The sequence below is a fragment of the Geospiza fortis genome, unplaced genomic scaffold, assembly GCF_000277835.1.
Source record: "Geospiza fortis unplaced genomic scaffold, GeoFor_1.0 scaffold47, whole genome shotgun sequence".
In the NCBI taxonomy this organism is placed as follows: Eukaryota; Metazoa; Chordata; class Aves; order Passeriformes; family Thraupidae; genus Geospiza; species Geospiza fortis.
Genome location: NW_005054569.1, coordinates 339,196 through 357,121, shown reverse-complemented (window position 1 = coordinate 357,121; position 17,926 = coordinate 339,196).

Genomic DNA, 17,926 nt, shown 5'->3' with positions numbered 1-17,926 from the left:
CTGCTTCTGATTAATCTGAATTCCAGGACGTGTGGCATGCATTTCAAAAGGGAGAAAAAAGCAGGAAAGATGCTCTCCCAGCACTCAGCACAGCGTATTTGCATCAATGTGACCTCAAAGCCACAATGCCTGGGCAGGTGGCAGGATGAGACTCGTAGTTATTATGCAAAAGTACAACTTGCTGTGCTGTTCCTTCACGCCTCCTTACCCAGGCAGGGAACTCCAGGTGCACGGTGCTTGCTGCTGCCAGGGCTGGAGGGTTTGGCTCTGAACCCCAGGTACAGGAGCTGGGGTGACCCAAGCCCACAGCCCCACACCAAGGGGCACAAACTGAGCCTTCCAAGGCTTCCTGGCTGCTCTAAGATATTTATAAATAAGTGCCCACAACTCCAGTTGTACTTTCCTGTTTTATGCTAACTACAGGCACCTATAAGAAGCGATCAATAATAGTCTGTGCCATACCCTAAGAACCCTAAAATGTTAAGTGCAGGAACCCTCCCAGACAAGACATTACGGCATTTATAGAGGCTGAACAAAAGCTATTTATACACTAACTCAGCAGAGCTAACAAAATTGGCTGGCTGGTTTAAACAGGACCCAGGGCCAGAAGTCTGAGCAGCTCTGTTGCCCCGTATCAGGGGTAGCTCTACACTGAGCCAGCTCCCAGAGCAACCAACAGAAAGAAAATGCATGAAAGCTGCAACTGAGCATTTATACATGAGGAATATAAGGGCAGCAGGGGTATCTAAACCCACTGAGGGGAAGAAATAATCTCAATTATACTGTTTTACTGCAGTGCTAAGGCGAGGCTGCCCAGCTTGCCATGCAAAGCCCATGAGCACAGCAGAGGGCACAGAGCTGTCCACCAGTCAAGGTGGACTCAGCCTGGACTCACCCACCTGAGAGGCAGAGAAGCAAAGGCTCCTCTGGCCACATCCCTACCAGCCATGTCAGCCCATACCTCCCATGACACTGGCACCAATGGCTCCTCCTTGGTTGTGCCATTGCACAGAGTCATGGTTAGTTGCTATCAATGCCCTAATTGATCATTCTTTTCAGAGTGTTATTATATATCTGATAGGCTTCACTTAAGTGGACCCCACTTGGTGTAATAGGTACAGTCTGAAGAGAAGTACTAAGTACCTTCCTCATTAAATGAAAACACAGTGGTCCCAATCTCTGCCTTCAATTCCACAGTGAAATTCCCTCTCTTTCACCATGGACATGATATGATTGCCAATTAAAGAGTGAAAGCAGAACTCAGTGCAATGCTAAAGCAATTAAATAGGAAAAAAGTCACGAGAGCAGGATGAACACAGTCTACTGGGGAAGAAAAAAAGGAATTAGTCCTCTAAAAGCAACAGTAAAAAACCTGTATGTACTGGATTTGATTTTAAGAAAATGTTAGCAATAATACATATGCTCAGTTGAGTTGCCCAGAAGAATTAGTTTTAAAGAGAAAACAGAGTTTAAAAAATACATTTAGAAAGCAGTACTATTGTTCTGGTTTATGTATTGTCACTGCCATACACTGCTGTACTTCCAAATGCTTCAGAGATCACAAAGTGCTCTCCCATCCCCAAAATGAAGCCCAGTAAATTGCTAATGACAACACTTAAAGCAAGACATGGAAACCAGTCCTAAAAATGAACAATGTCAGAAACAGCACTCTGGTTTAACAGCCCTAACCAGGCAGCCAAGTGCAGCTCACAGGCTTGACCTCCCAGCAGACTCCTCTAAAGAGCCAGGGCAAATCAGGAATTACTAATTACGAGTATCCGAGGAGGATGCAGTGACATTTCTTTGTAAGGCTGCAGCATTTTGTGGCTATTACACTGGCTCTTAACCTCTCATCCCATCACACAACTCCTATGAGTTTTGTGGTCCCAGCATAAACCCGGTGGAAAAGAGCTGACACTGCAGAATCCCAGCTCTTATCATTAAAGCTAACCGGATCCTGATCTTCAACCAATTTAAGACAGGGCTGATGCAGGGCATGAATTATCTCCTTTCCTGGCAGGCAGCCTCTCCAGGGAAGGGGGCTCTTCATGAAATCAACGGGATGAGCACCATTGTCTTTAACAGGGGTGAGCTGGGCCATGAAAGCACCATCCCTGCCAAGTCCAGGGCACATACAACGGGGAGTCTGCAGATTTTGGCTCCACAGCAGCCAGACCAGGCAGCTTTGGAGATCAAATCAAGATCAGACCTGGCAGCACCCCAGGGCACAATATCTGCTTTGACATTTTCAATGCCCTGTGGATGCCTCCAGGAGCAAGCTGAGGATGAGCTGCCAGAGGCATAACAGCCAGTACAAACTCCTTCCCCAGGCAGTTCAAACTCACAGCAACCTTGCTGTTAACTCCCAGAAAACTTAATTTCAAGACAGAACTGAAGTCGTCTAATGTTACCTCTTCTAAAAGCTTACTTTGTGCTCAAGAACAAAAATAAAGTTCTAAACCCAAGGGAATGAAAGGGTTACATGATCTGTGTGTTAGACAGGTCTTAAAGTGTTCTAATGTCTGGGCAACTGGTAAGAAGGGGGAGCTGACCTGAAATATCTAAAAATTCCTATGTGTTTAGGAAGCTTTACCAATAAACTCAGCTATCGATCAGAGTACTGACCCTTTCAAGCTTGCACAAACCTAGAATTTTAATATCTCCTCCAGGTATCAAGAAGAAATTCCAAACTAAGGCCAAGTCTTAACAACACCAATAATGTTCTTTTTAAATGGGCTATTATATCATGCTATTAAACTACTGACAGTGAAGCACTTTCAGGTATCCTGTGAGCATCTCTAGCATTAACCACTGTGGAAACAAATATTCTTGGACAACAAAGCAACCAAAGAGCTTCAGGATGCCCAACTGCACACGCTCATCCCTTAACATAAATATTGTTCTGAGACTCTAACATGCACAAATTCAATGAGACTTACTTGCTCATTCTCTAAATCTCAGGTTAATTTCATTTTGACCACCTCCACCCTTGGCTTAAAACCCAAGACAGAGTGCAACAACAACCTTCAGACGAGCTCACTTTCAACTCATAAGCTGAAGAGTAAGGAAAAACACTCAGTCCTGCAGGTCATAAGCCTCTCCTAAGCAAACAACACCCAGCAAGATGCCGGTCATTCAATTCAGAGCAATAACTCCCACCCCAGGAAGGCAGAGAAGGTGCAGCTCAGGACACTGCACACAACTTCCATCTGTGGGATGTGGGAACACACAGCCAACTGCAACAAGCAGGGAGTTATCTCAGGGAAAAGGTGATGTTTCAAAAGCAAAACAGGCAACACCTTCCACTCTCAGGCTTTGCTTAAAGCAGATGCTATTTGATTTTTAAACCACACCTATATATAGTTAGAGTTAAGTGAAAATGTCTGTTGATACTTGTGTTACTCAAGAGTCACTCTAATTATTAACTAAGCTCCAAGGCCTTTGGTGCCTTCTCCAAAGAACCTGCAGGAACATCTCCAGCACCATTACCAGAAATACCAGTCCTGACCTCAAGGGGACCTGTCTGGGAGCAGCCAGAACCCTGCAAAGCTGCAGGAAAGAGAAAGGTTTGCAGCACATGGGACTGTCCTGCTCCAGCTCCATCAGCCACTGCCTCCACCTGCACCTCCCGTGCATGGAAATCAGCACACCAACCCTCTAGACTTCCATGGAGCACACATGGAAATAACCACAACAATCACTGCCACCACAACCCTCTGGCCTTCCATGGAGCAGAAAGAAAAAGGCTAAAACTCTACAGGGAAAAGCTGCCTGCTGGTTTGCTTCTTACACTGAGTTGTTCCTCCAGCATCAGCCTGTCCCCTCCAAATTGCTTTTATATCTTGCTGTACAAAATGTCTTTTTCTTCTCAGGGAGGCTGGAACATCTCATAGGAACGATGACCGGATTTCACAAGATGTGGTTTTGAAGGTTGGTGTTAAATTTGACACTGTAGCTCCAAAGTAATTGTGACTAACCACTAAATCAGCATGTGTAATGGATTCCTCTGAACATTTATAGCTAGCAGTTCCATTATGCTCTAATCTGGAAAATGTCTAAACGACTCTCCACAAAAATTAGATGGGAACATAAATGTCTTGATAAAAACAAGATTCCAGAGATACTCCACTTAACCACAGTGACTTCTAAGACATAATGTCTAGTGCAATAGCATCCACTGGAGTGCAGTCATTTGCTATTTGATTTTTAAACCCATGCTTCAGACCATCAATCTAGAGAGCATCAAGTCTATGTGAAAGGTGAAACAATTAAGAACAAACCTCTAGGACAGTGCTGGGATCTGCAAGGAGAGTGAGTGGCAGCAAAGGAAATGAGGAGCACCAAGGGGCTGCCTGGGAGCTGTGGAGGGAAGCTGCCTCTCCCTGCTGCCAAAGGGTAAGCTCAAAGTCATCCTGTGCTCCTGAATGCTCATCCCTGCACATCATTTGAATGAAAACCCCTCAGTCCACAAGAGAACAACACACTGTAAGAACTGTCTGTCCTTGTTCAGATTCACAAAGCTGTGATTTCCAAACTCTGAAGGTCTGGGGATAACACAGAGGGAGAAGCACCACCTTAGAGATCTTGTCTGCCCTGTCTTATGCAGAAAATGATGCCAGAAAAAGGCCTTTATGCAATCAAAACCACAATAAAAATAATACAATTAGCTAAGCATACAAGAAGCAGAAGAGAGAAGCATCACTGATTCATTCCATTTTCCTGGAAAAGCTTGAACTGTGCTTAAGCAGAGGACAAGTTGAAATTTCCCATTAGTGGGAAAAAAAAAAAAAAAGCTTGTTTAAAAAGAGAAGGGGAAAACCCATTCAGGTTAGTGTTAAAAGTACAAGCGCAATAAATTTTACCACAAAATCTCTGCTAGGCAGAAACCCCGCTCCCAGCTGAAGGAACAGTGGAGCTTGCAAAAAGGCTGCTCATTTAACACAAAAACTGTGTATAAGATAAAAGGCCATAAGAGAACCCCAATCTTCAAGCTGGGAGGGAACAGACAATTTTTTGACAGTCCTCTCAGAAAATTTTCCTCCAGTCTCCCTGCCTGGGGGGCACCTTGGAGGGGGAACAGGGTGTGAGGAAGAGGTGGGTGGGATGGGACTGCTGCAGGTGACCCCAAAGAGCTCGATGGCCCTTGCAGCCTGGAGTGATCTCATCTTACCCTGGGCCAGCAACACAGGCGTCAGTCTAAACCAGGGACTCAGAAACACTTCACCACTCCACTTTCCTGAGCTGTGCTGTGCTCTCCTACACCACAACCAAGGATCAAAGCCAAGTGATTGCAGCACATCCCAGCCCTGCTGCCTGCATTAAAGCGAAGGGCTTTGCTTTTGTCCTTAACAGAAAGGGATGTTTCATCGCAGCTGCTCAAGCAAAGACGAAAAACCTCTTGCAAAATAAAAGAATGTCATCCACATGAGCTAAAAAGTCTGTCTTCTGCTCCTCACTTCTCCAAATATCCAAGATTGGCTCCCACAGCTATCACACCACAGATTTTAGGATCACTTACACAAGCACAGATCATGCCCTTGTACACAAGGACACAATGTACTCTTCAGCTTCCATAAATCCTACAGTAACCTAAATCCAAAAGAAAGCACATCTCCCAAGTCCTGTAATAGAGCCCAACACAAACTTCAAAATACAAAAGAAGGAATGACTTCTGGCAGCCCAGGACTGCAATTCCTACCTTTGCATTGCATCCCAGATGCCTGCTTCCCTTTCCCATAGGAAATTACATCAGTCCTCCACCGTAATCAAAATTATTAGCCATGCCTTAGAAGATACAGTCCTACAGAGGCAAGCCATCTGTAAATGCTCATGTGTCCTGTGACTGCTGTCTGCCAAGTGCTTGGCGGGAGGAGATGAGGCTCCCACCCCAAAGCTGTTCTCAATAAGGGTCTTGGGAAGCCAAATGCATGAAAGTCACAGGAAAGCATTTTGGTAACACCTGCTGCCAAAAGAGAGCACCTCACTTCACAGACTCTGTTACCTTCTTTTGATGATCAGATTTCAGCTTGAGTGCCCATCACCACGAGATGACAGACCTCAGGTTTAATCAGCCTAACCTCTATTCTAAACAACTAAAGGTACTGGGAACTCCAGCATGTTCTGAGACACACAAATATCCTTAAAAAGAGTTTTAATCATAAGAGTAAAGAGACCAGAATATCACTTATCTTGATGGACCATTTTATAAGACATTAAATATTTTTACTGTAAGGGAAAAAATAAAGTATGATACTGCACTTTATACCCATAACTCTTCTATGATTACAGAGGTTTATTGCAGGAAGCAATTCACCTTCCTGACATCAGATGATACATGAGGAAAAAGCAGAAACAAAAATATTCTGCTAATTTCAGAAAAATAACATAACATGACGGGAAAAGCAAAACCAACTCTTCAGAGAATAAACAAGAGAGCTTTAGATTCCTTAAAAAAAGCCTATAATTGCAATTTCCAAAGTACAGTTAATTTGTAACATTTAATACACAAGTTGTCATCAGCCTTAAACCTCAATTTCCAGACTCAGCTGTACCTGGCAGAGAAGCAGGATGGGATGAGCACACAATCAAATCCTCCAGCACAACTGCTGAGCCTCCACAGCCGAGCCAGAGAATCTGCTTATATATTTTACAAATAACCAGATCCCTCCATAATCCAGGCTCTGAGAAATTTTTATCTCACCATGAGCTCAGTTATTCTTAAGTCCTTTTTGTGTTTTTTTCTCCAGGCTGCCTGATACACTGACCAATTTTATAAAAAGGATTGGCTGACGGGAGGTCTGGATTCAGGTCAAACAGAGTTGGCCTTTTCAGTGTGCTCTTTCAGATGCTGATGGAAAACAGATTTAAAACTCCCATTTTCACCTGTACCCTCAAACAAACCAGGATGCTGCCCAGGAAAGGCATCTCATCCTACAGCTTCTCCTGCAGAGGCCTGGCTGTTGCACAGAGTCTGAAGCAGCTGCTGCTTTTGGTTCTCCAGGTCCCCAACCCAAGGCTGATATACCAGCCAGGACGGACAACATCACATGGCTCCATCAATTTACCCAACCTCTCCCCAGGTCTTTGGGTCCTGGAACAGGGAATCTCAACTTTCACTTGTCTCAGCAAGTCTCTGGACCCTGCACCCTCTGCTTGGTGCACACACAGCTGCAGCACTGAGCACCCCAAGGTATAAAACAGCAAGAATTGCAGCAGGAGAAAGATGGCATCCCAAACATGAGAGAAAACACTCAAAAGCCCCAAGTCTGCAGAGCACAAAATTCTGCCACTCCAAGGCAACAAAACGTGCTGACACTGTTACTGATCCCTATTCTGCAAAGCCCTGAGCAATAAATTTAAACACTTTGAGCCTATGCTTAAGCAATATATTTAAGTACTTTCGGTAGCACAACAGAGTTCGGGCTTGACAAGACATAGTTTGTGTGCCTCTTAAACCTAGTGATGCACAACCTCCTTCTGATCCCATCTCCAGAAATATCAGCACCATTACGTGCTTACACTTAAATGTGCTAATAAATAAATTTAAAACCATTTATGGCAGATTTTTCCAAAAGCTGTATTGTACCAAACCCCAGGCCACATGCAATTAGCACTTTCATCCTTGCAAGCAACAAAATAGCTCGGTAATTCAAAACACAGGGCAGTGCTAACACATTTCCTGTACGGTATTTTCTGCTGATTGTATTTCTAGCAGACCTGCAATTTCTTCTTGCACATGGTAGCATGTTAACTATGCCACAAAATACTGGGTGATAAAGCAGCTTGCAGACCTCTTTCCCAGTTCAAACCTCATCCCTAGCCACTGCCCTCTTGTTCAGCTGCTCTGCATCACTGCTGGCAAACTGTGAGCTCCAATCTCCAGCAGGTATTATCAGCAATGCCCCATAAATCTATCTCAGTAAGGAAGTTGTCTCTATCCATAAAATTCCGAGAGGGCTCATATTCCAACCCAGAACGCTGCTGACATCCAAAATGCAACTCTCAGCATGGAAAGTGAGCCAGTAGAAGGCTGCCTCATCTCAGGAAAAGCAGCTGCAGGTGCACCTACTCTTTTCATTTGTTTTCTGCCTCTTCTCTGGAAATGGGATGAAAAAAAAAAGGATTTCATAACTCTGCTTTGCCAAATCCATTAGTTGTGTTTATGGGCTCACCTGGGGTCCATCTGAAGCTGGACTGACTTTAATGACAATACAGGATAGTCTTGCAAATTAACAGAGTTTAAGAGATACAAGGAACTGACTTCTGAAGGAAGTCTCATGTCAAGGAACTGAAGCTTCTCCTAGGTCCCTGCTACCACTGTGCCTTCTGATGGTCTAGTCCCCTCCACTCTGAGCAGCTGCAGCCTTGACAGCCACCAGACAAAGCAGCAGCTCAAAGCACAGCAGTTTCATTCCTACTGACTTTGGTCAGGACATCTGGTGTCACACACCCAAAGTCTCCTGTTTGGAGGGCAGGTCCTGGCTTTTTTCACCACACCTTTCAGTCAGAGCACCACAAACACACCTTTAGAGCATGATTAGATCTTACTTTAGGACTACTCTACTTAGGATCTTCCTAAGTTGTCAATTTCAAAGAGCAAAGTTGTCATTGCTTCATTCATGAAAAGGGGTGAAACCAAGACGATGCAAGAGGTCTGGCCTGGAAGCACTGAGTGGTGTGACCCCACAGCAGCAGCCACACGGACAGGGAGCTCCCCTCTTACCTTCCTGGGAAGGGAAGGAACACCACAACCCTCCCAGCAGCATGTACACAGCAGGCTGCAGTCACCTGTCACTACAGCACTCTGGTTTTCTATCTAAACATTACAGATTCCCTAAATTCAAACTGAACACAAATATTTCCACAGTGCCTCTACCTAGGACCAGTCACGTAGGCAGCAAAGCTCCTACATGCAGCCAGGCTAGGAAATTCACCATCCTTTATTCTATGTACAGATGGAAAGATATCCTTGTGCAAAGAGCTGAATTACACAGACAAGGCAGTGGCTGAGAGGAGATGACAGACTTGGTGATGAAGACAGGATTCATCCCAGGTGTAATGTCCTGGCTTTTCAAATCCCACTCTCATGTTTATGTACCACTTTTCCTTCAAGCTGACCAGAATTAAGCAGCAACACACCACCTGAAAGCCAAACAACTGACCTTTACAGTCAGCTGCATTTGAAAGCAAAAATTCTACCCCACATTTTATTGACCTATAGCTACTGGAAATCACCAAAGCAAAAAAACTCAAACCTACTGAAGTTTTGGCTAAAGACATGCACTTAGTAAAAGAGAAAATGGGGTGAACATGCCAAGATGCCAAGACAAGTTTGTTCTCTTACCAGAGACTGACTTGCAGCACACAAGAATTGAAGGAGTTAAAGACTAATTTATGCCATTTATGTTCTTGCAAGTCACTCAGCTACCATCCAGCAGGCACATTCTGTTGTGTCTGACATTTCCTTGAGCGCTTTTGTCTTCTCCGTTCTCTGTGCTACCACTGTTCTGATTAGATCCAGCACCCCCCAAAGAAAAAGAAACAGCTCTGTGAAAGGCAGAAGCCACACAGCCATCTTCCTCCCCTTCTACAGTTGGTGGAATTAGTTCCAGGAGGAACACAACCTGCCACTCTTCTGGAAATGCTGCAGGGACAGACCCTCCTCCCACCTCCAGCCCCCTCTGAGTCCTCCATGGGGAGGAGAACCCCCACAGCACCTTCACCATCAAGATGAGTTAACTGCTGGCAAAAAACATGATAAAGTTAGTACCTGGCAGGTTTTGCTTAAGCAGGACACAAGCTTATTCCAAATAACTTTCTCTGAACCCACAGTAAAAAAAAAAAACAACAACTCACTACCTCAGAATGGCTTGGGATTGCTCCCGGGACTAACTTTCCCACAGGCAAAAGGAAATGCTCTCCCCTCAGTTACCCTGAAAAAGAAACTCTGAAAAGCAGCTTCTCTGGCTCTGACCAAGGAAACATTGTTTTGCTTAACAGGGGGGTTAAAATAGTTGCTTTTCTCTGAACCCAAGGAAGGCTGAAGGAAATAATCAGTGGCAGAGAGTGTTTCAGTCAGTCGATTTGGGCGTCTGCCGAAGGATCTTACAGTTCAAACAGAGCACTGAATGAGCAGATTGCCATTGCTGGGAGCCTTGCAATGTTTTAACTGAGCCAAAAAAAAAGGATTTATGGCAGAATTGATCTTCCAGCTACTCGGACCTCTAAGAGCATCAAAACTGCACAATCCTTTTGATTACAGGAAATTAGGAGTATTTGCTACAAGGATCTCATGAAAGGCATACTCTTCTTCATGCCTTTATGGAGATGTGCAAAATCATTTATGCTGCAAGATTATCTCCCTCATAGCTGCATATATTTAGTTATATTACATCAAAAGTTTGGCTCCTTCAGAGTTGGATAAGCAGCTGAGAAGCAAGAAGTAACATGATTTGAGTCTCACCCCTAATGGATCTTATGATTTATAGGCCTCTAAAGACTAATGATTTTCTTCAAGACTAAAAAAGAGGAGATTTCACTCAAAGCTGTATATAATAGCTTAAATGGATTCTGTCTTTAAAAGCATGAACAGCTGAGAAGGAAGGCTAAAGTCAGGGAAGAAGAAAAAAAGCTGGTCCTAATTGCCACTGATTCAAAAACATTATCTTGTTATATGCATATATTCACTATCCACCCAGAGATATGGGAGTGGATGGAAAAGGCAACAGCACATTAAGTGTTTAGACTTTCTATTTCCACAAAACCCACCCCACTCGATGTTAAACACAGGTCCCACCCAATGAAAACATATTAAAGGAAATCTACATTGGCTGTTTACATCAGCAATATGAACTTAAATGCAAAAGAATGGATTGCTTTGGCTTCTTAGTCTCACATTAGCAAATGCAATTATCTTTCATTAATTTTACAGAGTGTTCACAGTAGAAATTAAATAATTTCTTCATGTCTAAGAAAAACTTTACTGTGTTAATTATTCATAAATACCAAAGTCTCCTACTTATTACTCATCACAAATGTGATTCATTTCAATAACGCCTGAATAATTCGGTGCTACCCTATTAGTCCCAGAACACAATGTACAATTGCCAGCATCAGCAAGTCAATCACAAACAATAATCCACGCTTGCCAGCTGCCAAGGAAGAAGAGGAGGAGGAAGGAGGAGGCAGGAATGGCATTTTCCCCCCACCCCAGTCACCGTGCTGCCTCCATCATCCCACAGAAAAGGAGAGTCCCACATCTCCTCTCCTGGTTGGCTTTGCTTCCACCCAAGATGCTGTAGACTCAGGCACTGCTTGGGTGAGAATTCCATCCCCAAACTGGGAGCAGGGAACCAGGCTCCCAAGGGAGCAAGGCAGCAGCTGAGGATGCTCCACAGCTTTGCTTCCCTGCCTATTTGCATCTGGGCAGGCAGCTATCCAGCAATGGGAATTAACTGATGGAGAAGGGAAAGGAGATTAATCCTCACAAGTATTTAAGGAGCCTACAAGGATAATTCCAAAAATGGCTGAGGGCTGCTCACCCACAGTAATCCCTGCAGAATGAAACAAAGCCCAGGCACTATTGCTGCAGCAAAGTGGTTAAATAAGGGAATTACCCAGAGTTTTGTGCCCTGGCCGCTTGGCTGCTCAGCAGGTTGAGCCTATGGGAGGGGAAGGGATGACTGAAAAGTTACTGCAGGAATAAAATAAGCTGAATATGCTGGAGTTACAAGATTTTGTATTATTTCTCCAGTAACTTTAAAAAGAAAAAACTTGCCCGCATCACCAAAATCTTACAGTTGCACCAAATCACAAATACATATAAATACACATATAATTTTTTTCCATAAAAATGTCAAGAAAACTTTTGACACAAGGTTCATTTGAGATGGGGTCCATCCAGCCCAGCTGTCCTGCCCTTGGCATGGCTCCCAAAGGCATCCTGGACCCTGCTGCACTTCCCAAAGCCTGTGTCTTCTCAGGAAGAGCCATTCCAACGTCCCATTTTCAGCCACATATCAATTATTTTTGCTTTCTAGCAAGTTATGTGAGCTAATTTGGGCCAAAGCCATACAGAAATGCTGCCTTTATTATTACAGTTGTGGAGAAAGTAAATTAATGCAAAGGATTGCACACAGAGGCCTAATCCATTTGAGGTAAATCAATGCATTGCACATTTAAATTGCTCTGCTTTCCTTCAGAAAAGTACATTGAAGTGATTCATTAGGCACTGAACTGTTCACAGAAACAGACCAATTCTCTTAGGCATGCCAGTGCATCTCTGCTAGTTAAATTTAAAAAGCAATCAAATCTACTAATAAGTCCTTTTTGCCGACATTTACATCAGTAGAGAACATGATTCCTGACAATTCAGATTAAATAAATGAAGCACAAATTAATCTCAGTTAATATGTCTCAGAACCAATGCTCGACTTGTTAAACTTAAAAATCTGTCTTTTAATAAAAATAACTTATTGGTAACGCCTGACTTCCAAGTGCCTTTGATAACCTTTATTAAAGGTTATAAAGTTATCAAGAGGGATCACAAGGCACAATCTGTGTCTATTTTAATACAGTCAAAGCATTTATTTATAGTTTAATTTTAATATTTATATATTCCAAAAGAAAAATTAACAGAAAGTTACCCTTTTAATAAAAAGTAATCAATTCTTAGTACAGCAGCACCATGCCACAGTGTTCCAATTCCCACTCCCTTCTTTAGGGAGGATCAACTCAGATAACATATGGAATGAACAATTCAAGGTATAACACCTGTGCCTCATACCTTGCTCTACTGCAATCACTGGGGTTTATTTCTGCAACAATTAATGCCTTCTCTCTACCCACAATAAATTCTCAAATTTAAAGACAGTATGAAACATATACTTTCAAATAACTGAAAGTAAATTTGCACCTTATTAAAGACTTAGAGAACTGAAGAGACCTAATATGAAAAATTATTTTTTAATCCCTTTAAGAAGTCCAACACTTTATCTGCAAAACCAGCAGTATCAATTTAGAGAGCTTTACAAGTCCTATAGTCCAAATCTAAAAAACCCATGAACTTAAGTTTATTACCAAGCCTTTCAAGGTTCGTCCTTGTAATGGGATTAGGTGAAAGAAACACTTGTACTTATGAAAATAGCCCCTTGCTCTTCCCCTCAAAACCCCTTTTTCACTCTGTAGGCTGGTCCACTGCTCCTACTGCTTTGGTCCCAACAGGTGCCATGCAAGAAAATTCAGCTGCTGGAGGTGCAGGTTTGTGGGTGGCAAGATAGCAAATCCCACCCTGCAACCACCAGGCTGAAACAAGCAGGGGAATCAGGAAATCTTGCTGATCAATGAAGCAGCTCAGAGCCACTCAGGCCCGGCAGCATCTCTGCACAAGCTCTGGGTTTTGGTTGGGTTGGGTTGTTTTTTTTTGGTTTTTTTTTTTGTGGTTTTGGTGATTTGTTGTTTTGGGTTTTTTTTGCTTTATAACCGTTGCTCAGTTTTTCCTGGGGAGTTTCAGTGGTGTGCATTTCAAGGGCAGGCAGGCAGGCACCCTCTTGTGCTCTGGCCAGAGCCCAAGCTGCAGCAGGTCACCCCATCTGCTCACTCACAGCCTCCCCTCTCTCCCTGAGCAGCCCCCCAGGCTCCACCCCAGCACTGGGGGACTCTATCCTGGGAAATGGTGTCTGCTCCACCAGCTCCAGAGATTCTAAATTGTCCTCCTCCTGCCGCAGCCTGCATTATCCACCCAAAGTCCTGGGGCACCATGGGACCCTAAAGCATCTCTTCTGCCTACAAGGGGTTTATTGCTGATTTATGGGGCTTACCTATTCTCCAACTTCCACCACTACAGGTGAAGCACTGAGTTCATCCACTTGCACAGCTATGTAACACCTCTGCAGCAGGGAGAGGCACACTCAAAGGCTGCTAAGAACCAAACCCTACAAATGAATTTTCTCTCCCTGGCAGTGCTGTGGATGGTTTTCCCCCTCCACACCAAAGCAGTTCACTGGGAAACTGCTACCAAGACCTTTGTAGCTACCTACACACTGCAGGATAACAAAAACTCAGTGTGGGAAAACTAAAAACTAAACTAACCCCACCTCAGCTAGAGCCAGTACTGCAGAGCTCAGAGTAGATGACTCCACATTTTCAAGAGCATGTGGATTAATCTGTTCAGCCAACAGAGACACACAGTGTATTTCCAGTTTGCTAGGAAATGTTTCAACTTTTTTTTTTCAGATTTTTCTAAGACTCAGCTTGGAAGGGCTGCAGTAACACGCAGGGACAAGATAAGAACACCCATGCATTGCCAGCAGCCTCTGCCCCACATCACAACAGCCTGGTGCCAACATCACGTCTCCCAAAAGCCAGCAGGCATCAACCTGGCCCAACAGGCTTGTACCAGCAGCATGAAGTTCCCTCCAATCTCAGACTTTCTGGCTCCAGAGGCAGCTCTACAAGCTCGTTCTCCTTTCAACAGGGAACATCTCCTTCCTTTAATGCTACCCAGGAGGAACATCAAATACAGCCTGACCTTCAACCACAACCACATCTCTCACCCAAGGAGGGGACAAAGCCATGACACCAGTTAAGAATGCTGGTACCTGTATTTGCTCCTATGTCTCATTATAGTTTCCTGTCTAACCTCAAGGCCTTTTGTTTCTTGCAATGGTGCCACTGGATTTACTGCTACAGACAACTTCAGTAGACACTTCCCATAATAATTAGCCAGAGCTGAGAGAAATCTCAGTTCTGTGATGCACAGTTACTTTGGATGCTGCCTCCGTTCAGTGTGCCAAAAGCTTTGAGGCTTCCACAATCAATCAAGTGACCCAAGTCAGTCACTCATGACTAGGAAAAAGCACATTTCTCCTTTCTCACCACTAGTGCCAAGAAGCTGAGACAATCCCCTCCTTTCTGCCACCACCATCAGCCCATTCCACACACCTCCCAAGTGGCAGATCCAGAGCACTGAAAGCATCAATTTTGCCTATACCTTCCCCCTTCCCTCTTCTGTGATTTCTGGGTGCTGCAGTGGTGAGCAGGGCTGATGGAACAGAAGACAAACAGGAACAGGAGCACACAGAACATGCACTCCAATGGGATCCAAGGAGAGAAACCCAAAACTCCCTCCCCCCACACCAGAGAACCATGTTCCTCCAGGGGAAGAAAGAACCAAAGAAGGAGAAGATCTGTTTACCTGCCTGCTACTTATTAAGGAGCACAAGCCACCATTACAAAGAAAAGAAGTTTTGGGAACCTATTTGCTCACAGACAGGAAAGGACCGTGGTGTTAAAACCACCTCAGGATTGTGTTCAAGGACAACAGCCATCCTGAGTATTTCTACTGCTCCACTGAGGGAATCTGTGCTCCAAACCTGCAACTCCCAGAGAAAACAGAGGCAGACTATTAACAGAATTAAGAGCAGATGCTGCAGGCTGACTGCTGCAGGCAGCAAGGTTCTCATGTGTACACCCTCCAGGCTGATCCCATCCCATCCTAGCACAGAGATGCTCTGTACCTGGTGCTGAGCATTGCATGGTCCAGGACAGAGCTTCCTCCAGACTAACAAAGACAACTTTTAAAGAAAACGAAAGGCCCCTAGAGACCAGCCCAGGTAACCAGCAATCTGACAAGCAGACTCGCCACACCTGCAAAGACAAACACCTATGCAAAGTAATCACACATATGTGCAATCTAAAAGGTTTCATGGAAGATTTGGGTATTTCCAGGCAAGGCTACACAGCCCCAAGACAGTAACTACAGACTTGATGCAGCTGCCAAGGAGTTCAAATCACTCTTAAAACAGGTCTCACTTTTCAATCAACCATAAATGCCTTTTCTATAAATTCCTACCCTTATGAAGCCAAGGTTCACTTGAGAAAATTCTTCTCTGCTCCTGATAGAATTCTTCTCCCTGCCCTTACAATGCTCCCCAAATGGGCCTTGCACTCCTCCAAGCTGCTTCCCCTTCTCTCAGGATTTGCACACCAGGCCTGTAAGCTCCTTTCCCTTCCCACCAGCACACATGACCCAGGATGGTCAGATCTCCCTCTAAAAACCTCAGTTCAGGAATAGCCAGGCTGACCCCACCTGGAGCCAGCACGGCTTCCCAGCTTAGACACCCCCATCCCACACCTACTGCTGCTCTGAAAGCAGCTTTTATCTGCCCAGAAAGGGCTTAGACTTCCTGTCTGCTACTGGCAGTAGGTAGAGCTGCTAATTAACCAGTTGTCAGCTGAATCGCTGCTAAATCGAGAGCACAAACTAAAATTAAAGACGAGGTATTAAAATGGGCAGAAAGACTTGAAAGGACTATTGTTCATTTAAGAACTTCTCTTCCTGTATTTTTTAAACATTTAGAAATTGCAGTCCAAATAATTGCTTGTCAAGACATTTTTTTGGAGAATAACTGTAGCTATTCAGCAAGCTGTGTAATTAGGTTATTAAAAGTATAATATCATTTGGAAGGCTTTGAGAGAGTAGACCTCTACCTAACACAAAATCATCAAAGCTTCATTTTCCTCCCTCTCTCCTGGCTTCAATCCCAAGTCACAAGTCCTAGCGACCTCTCAGAAGTCAGCTGTGACAGCAGACATTGTTTATAGGATGAGGAGCCATCGCTCTGAACTGAGCAGGCTCATGCACTGCTTCCATTCCAACTCAGGAAAGCATGTCTGGTATCCAACAAAGGAAAAAAAATACAAAGCCAAAAGCTGCAGACAAAATCCCAGCTCTCTGAGCCTGATGCTCCCTTCCCCCTCAGGTGGTGGGTTCAGGACAAGGAGCCTCCCCTTTTTCTGGAGGGCACAGCTAAGACCAAGCACAGACAGGAAAGGAAGGAAATCCCTGACCCACAGGTACAGCACTGCAGGCCAGGCCCATCTCTGGAGAAAGAGGAACACTGGAAGCAGTACAGCAAAACAGAGCACATGTTATGTGATTTACATTTCTGCTGACAAACAACATGCTTATAGGACAGGTAAAATAAACTACATAGCTGCAAGGCTCGGCAGCCTGAAACCAGGAGGCTAATAGATCCAGAGGGCAAAGAACTGGTCCTGATGTTAGCAAATGGGATGTCACAAAAATTAGACAATTAAAATTTAAAGCAGTAGGGAAGACAAAAGAGCAGGAATCACAATAGCCAAGTGTGATGAAGAGCTGCTCCTTGGGTACAGGACCATAATGATGCTAAGCATTTTTCTACTAGATGGCAGTGTAGTGTCACACTATATAAAAGGAATTCTAGAAAGAAATTGCTTTGTATTACAAGTGAATCTGTGCTTAGACTTGACTTCAGATAGCATGATATATAACAGCAGCCTCTTTGTAAAGGGACCTGCTATTAGTCTCACAGTGCAATAGGAGTGATACTCTAGTTTCTAATTTCCCACAAAAGAAGGGGAAAAGACGCTGAAACCCTGAGCAGCTCTGCTACACGGTACAGCCATAGACAGGCTCCTGAGTCTGTTACAACCAAAGGTGGGCTCTGATCAAATAGCTCTGGGAGAGGAGGAAGCAGGTCCTCACTGCCCAGGAGGAAAAGCCCCTGGACTTCTGAACGGCAGGGGCAACTTTTAGGCAACACCCTTGCTATGGTCAAGGGAGGTTGACAACTTCGAGGGAAGATTCAGGGATAAAAAGAGAGCAGTGCCACTAAAATCCAAAATGCAAGCACAAAATTATCAAGGTTAGGGCTGAAGAACAATGCAAATATTTGCAGGTAACTCAGCCATAACAGTAACCTTTACTTTGCATGGCCACCATCCTGAAGCCAAACTTCAGGTACCAAGAAGATACAGCGGCTCACCAACACTCCCAAAACCAACATCAATGGAGCTGCAGGAGCTCCGTACAGCCAAAGATGGAAAAGCTCTGGGGGAAGCTCGCAGGCAGCCGAAGCACCGTCCCTCCTGCGAGAGCCGCTCG